Raw genomic sequence first — 5,780 nt, 5'->3', positions numbered from 1 at the left:
CATTGGAATTTAGATTGATCGACGGGTTAATCTAATATGCTTAGTGCATAAATACAAGGGAACCGAGAGCGTAGGGGAAATATGGAATTTTGGTAGTACACAAACTCTCACTCCAACTTACCAGTTATGGCATGGAGGATATATTCGTACACATCTCACAAGTCATGGACATGTTTCTAATAAGAAAAGCCTCGATATAAGAATCACACATCTCGAGAGTTCATCCATAGTTTAGGTGGTGTCAGACGAATAATGGATTGAAATATTATTCCTAGTTATAAGGTTGGCGGTTGATGATGTCAAAAATGGGACTAACCCTACTAGACGAATTAGTTAGTCGGACGAATTCCTTCTTTCCTTATCGTCTGCCTTCCTTCCTGCACAGGGAGCAAACGTAAGCTGTGGTAGGGCCCCAAGGGTGTGCTTGGGGGACCTCTCAGACGCTCAAGTCAGTGTGCTACTAAAGTTAGGAGGATGGCTCGCTCTTCGGACCTCTGCCTCTTGCTCAGTAAGTAGTTCAGAGTGAAGGAGTTTGAATGCTTACCTGGCATTTGAGGTCCCCTTTTTATATGAGCTGAGGTATTTGAGTTGCAATAGGAGTCAGACTCTCTCTCATTAGTTTTTCAGAGGAAATCTCGAAGGGTAAATCTCATTCGTATTCCTCTCCAAAGGGGAGTTGAACTCTGCTGAGAGTTAGTTTCCTATTGGGACATTAATGTACTAAATTGGTACTTCACCTCGGTCGGATAGATGTAATGTACCTCGACCGGTATTTGGGAAGCTACCTCGATCAGTTCTAAGGTACCTTCTTACTGATGTCCAATTAGATAAGTTTTGCTTAGCTGGCTAAGAGGTGCCACGTGTCAATGTATGATTGGTGCGGTTATTTTGGTATTACCATATGCCCACTACACTCTCATCAAGACTTCTTTTGGTGAATTGATGGGAGGGTAATTATGGCCTATATTTACTTCAATGTAGCTTGAGATTTATAACTTTTCACTCTGAATTTCTCTTTGTGATGAAGTGCCTTCAAGTAGGATGACCTAGCTTCGTTATTTTCCTTTGTGTGTCTCCTTGGAAATTCTTTTGAGACTTATGTATTTTAACCTAGTCTCTTATTCTAAGGAGCCTTATGAGGGGGAAGAGCTTCTCTAGCTCAGTTTTTTTCTTTCTTTCACACTTTCTCAGTTACGAGCACATGGAGGGCCAAACTAGCCGAATGGGACCTCTTTTGGTCCTTTGATTTGGACTTGCAAAAATTTTTCAAGATTTTGGGCCAAACTGGCCTAATGAACATATTTGGTCCTTTGATCCAGACTTATAATTTTTTAGAAGTTTTTTTGGCCGATCGACCTATTGGGCTGAGGTGACCTTTGGGTCGAAGTGACCTTTGGGCAGAAGTGGCCGAGATAGGACCTATTTGATCCTTTTTTGGACTTGGAAATTCCCACAAGTCCTTTGCCTGAAGTGGCCCAGGTAGGACCTATTTGATCATTTTTTGGACTAAGAAATTTTCACAAGTCCTTAGGGCCGAAGTGGCCTAGGTGGGACCTTTTGGACTTGGAAATTTTCACAAGTCTTTTGGGCCGAAGTTGCCTGGGTGGGCCGAAGTGGCCTAGCTGGGACCTCTTTAGTCTTTTTTTGGGCCGAAGTAAGCCTTTGGGCTGAATCGGCCTAGGTGAGATGAAGTGGCCTAAGTGGGACCCCTTTGGTCCTTTTTGAGACTTAGAAATTTTCTAAGTCATTTGGGCCAACGTGGCCTAATTGGGCCAAAGTGGCCTAGGTGGGCCGAAGTGACGTTTTTGAGATTGAAAAATTTTCTAAGTTATTTGGGTCAAAGCGGCCTGGTGGGACCTCTTTGGTCCTTTTTGGAACTTAGAAATTTTCTAAGTCATTTGGGAAGAAGCGGCCTAATTGGGGGCCGAAGTGGCCTTTTTGAGACTTAGAAATTTTTTAAGTCATTTAGCCGAAGTGACCTAATTGGGGCGAAGCGGCCTAGGTGGACCGAAGTGGCCATTTTGAGACTTAAATTTTTTTTAAATCATTTGGGCCGAAGCGGCCTGGTGGGACCTCTTTGGTCCTTTTTGGAACTTAGAAATTTTCTAAGTCATTTGGGAAGAAGCGGCCTAATTGGGGGCCAAAGTGGCCTTTTTGAGACTTAGAAATTTTTTAAGTCATTTAGCCGAAGTGACCTAATTGGGGCGAAGTGGCCTAGGTGGGCCGAAGTGGCCATTTTGAGACTTAAAAATTTTTTAAATCATTTGGGCCGAAGCGGCCTAGGTGGACCGAAGTGGCCTTTTTGGGACTTAGAAATTTTCTAAGTCATTTGGGCTGAAGTGGCCTAATTAGGCCGAAGCGGCCTAAGTGGGACCTATTTGGTCCTATTTTGAACTTGGAAATTTTCGCAAGTCTTTTGTGTCAAACTAGCCTTATTGCGTCGAACTAGCCTATGTATTTTGGGCCGAACTGGTCTAGGTTAGACCTTTCGATCTTATTTTAGACATAGAAATTTTCACAAGTCTTTTGGGCCGTACTGGCCTTGGTGGGACTCTTCGGTCCTATTTTTGAACTTGAAAATTTTCAGAAGTCTTTTGGGCCGAATTGGCCTTTGTGGGATACTTCGGTCCTATTTTGGACTTGTATATTTTTGCAAGTCTTTTGGGACGAGCTAGCTTTGCTGGGCAGAACTAGCCTTAGTTTCAATTGGTCAACTTCGAAGAGACACTCACTAGAAATTGCTTATGTGGCATTTGACTTTTAATTTTGACCAATTTGGCCTACATGACATGGTCTGATGTGAATTTTTTAAAAAAATTTGCTGATGTAGAAAATAAAAATTCAAAAATTATTTTTATGTAAATTATTTTTTGTGGTTTCCGGTAAATCATTTTAAATTGCTTAAGAATTAACAAAAAAAACCATCAACATTTTTTTAAAATAGCCAAATTGCGAATGCAATTTCTGCATTTGTGCCAACCTAAAAAATAAACAATAATTACAATCTAAAATTGAATTGCATAAAGTTAAGTTTGTAAATCCACCTTCCCCAAATCGTCCAAAATAACTATCCAAAATAAGCATGTGCATCAGTTCATGTGCATCGAAAATATATACCAATACTATAAAAGATATAAAAACATGGTTTATCAAAAGCAAATTCCTCAATTACATTGTTTGTCACCACAAATAGACTCTTGACTTGACATCAAAATTGAAGAAACTCTGGATGAAGAAGTAGCATCATCAATTATCTCCATACTTGCACCAATTGTAAAAGACCTTGGCCTTGGTGTAATCGAATCAATGATTGTAGAAGATCGTGGCCCGGTGTAGTTGAATCAATGATTGTAGAAGACCTTGGCCTTGGTGTAATTGAATCAATGATTGTAGAAGATCGTGGCTCAGTGTAGTTGAATCAATGATTGTAGAAGACCTTGGCCTTGGTGGTGCTGATATAGATGGACCAACATGTGGTGTTGATGTAGATGGACCAACCTGTCATACATTAACAAACTATCAATTAACTTGCATAAAAACTTAACCAAATGGTTGAAATCTAACATTGAACTTTACCCCTGGAGTTCTTATGCTTGGTTGTTGAGGTAGATGTTGTCCTTTGCATGTTCTCTTGTTATGACCACTCACTCCACACTTAGTACATATAGTCAAAGGATATCTTCTCCTATTTTTTTGTTGACTTTGAATGTCACTCTCATCTCTCCTTCTTTCATTTTTGGTTTTCCCATGGGTTTTTTTATAGGTAGGGGCAATAATACTTCACATTGACTGCGTGACCATATATTGGATCCATTAATCGATGGACAATATATGCATAGGCTTTCAAATATGTTCGTTTAGTGTAGTACAGACTAACATAGGAAATCACATCTCTATGATTGAAAGATATTGTTGTAATTGCATGGTGACATGGGATTCCACTTAGGTCCCATCTTATACATGAACAAGTATAGTCTTTCAAGTTAACAATGTATTGAGCAGACCTATAAGATAACTAAAATAGTGCATGGTCAGAGTCCCCTGCCCATGTTGCAACCCAAAACCTAGCTTGAATCTTCTCACCCTCTATTCTATCATGCATTGTTGACACCAAGTACTTATTCTTCCTTTCCATGTTATTTCTCTTTTGACAATCCTAATCATAGCCTCTGTCCTCAATTCCTCAAGCAAAGAAATTATTGATTTATTCCTAAAACCAAGTATTTTACCATTAAAACTTTCACACATGATGTTCAATAAACATTCATTTTTGCAATCTTTCTTGAATGTAATTCCAAAACTACTTTTTCAATTGCACACCTTTAAATGTCTTACTGAAGTTTTGGAATTTTTGGTACATGTGTCTTACATACACAGTATCTATGATCCACATCAAGTATGAATCTCTCAAAAATAGATACAAGCCCCTGGAATGCATAAGTATTTGTCAGTTAACATTAAAAATATTCATAAGTTAAAAACATTGAGTATTTACCTTTTGTCTGTCACTACTTATAGTCCATCGCATGCTATTGACACCTCTTAAATCCTCAAATACGTTTGTCAAAAACCACTTCCAACTGTGATAGTTTTTAGATTCTACAATTGCCCAAACAATTGGGTATACACCATTATTTCCATCATGCCCAAATGTTGTTAACAATTGCATGACATATGGGGATTCTAGGAAACAACCATCAACTCCAAACAGTGGCCTGCACTGTAATACCCCGAACTTCTTTTTCTTTTAGAAATTATGTAGGACCAACATGTGTTGAGTATATATATATATATATATATATATATATATATATATATATCCATTTGAGCCGGGTAGACACTTTTGAAGTCTAATATAAGGGTAAAAGTCATTAGAAATTAATACCGAGGGAATTGAGGGTGTATGGAAGGTTTTCAAAACTGAGTATATGTGAAAAGTAGTGCAAATGGATGCAGGTGGCCAGTTCCAATCGATCAGAACTGGGCTCCGATTGATAGGAAATCGGCACTAGAAAAATGGACAGTGGCCAATTCCAAACGATTGAGAGAGAGTTCGATCGATCGGACATGCCAAGTACACGTGGGTTCAGTTTTTAAAACACCCATTTCGTGATTTCTCTCAAAAATAACCTGACCTAAACGAACCCTAACCCCATTTTCTCTCAAAATCTCTCATTTCCATCACCCAAGATCATCAACCAAGCTAAGGTTCTTCACTTTCAAGTTGTTTCAAGTTGAATTCATGACTTCTCTCTCTAGCTTACATATTCTTAAATTCCTCTCTTTGTCCTAATCTTTCAAGGTTCAAACCCAAACTCAAATCCACAAATTCTTACATCATTTGAGGCCTAAAGGAAGCTTGAACCTTCCTTTTACTTGTTTCTACAACCTTGGTAAGTTTCCTAAATCTAAAAGCTAGTATTTAGAGATTGGAGAATTTTGGATTCTAGGGTTTTTTGGGTTTGGGGAATAATCTTCGAATTAGATGAAATTAGTGATTTAATAGGTTGATTTAGACTTGTTTATGATTGTGTTTCTAGATTCTATTGTTGATTGGAGTAGCAAGCTTGAATAAGTGAAGTTCAAGAACTTGGAAAATCTTAGGTAAGAAAAGGTAATGGTTTCTTGAGTTATTGGGTTAATTTGTGTTAGATATATGAAATTGAAGTTGTTGTATATTGATTGGAGGATGGGCTTACCGAATAATATGTTGATTTGAGGCCGGAGAATTCAAGGTTGAGTATTGGTTTACATAACTATATTTTGGAGTGCGAGGTAGG

Source organism: Tripterygium wilfordii, chromosome 16 (genome assembly GCF_013401445.1).
Source record: "Tripterygium wilfordii isolate XIE 37 chromosome 16, ASM1340144v1, whole genome shotgun sequence".
Taxonomy (NCBI): Eukaryota; Viridiplantae; Streptophyta; class Magnoliopsida; order Celastrales; family Celastraceae; genus Tripterygium; species Tripterygium wilfordii.
This window is presented reverse-complemented; position numbering follows the sequence as displayed.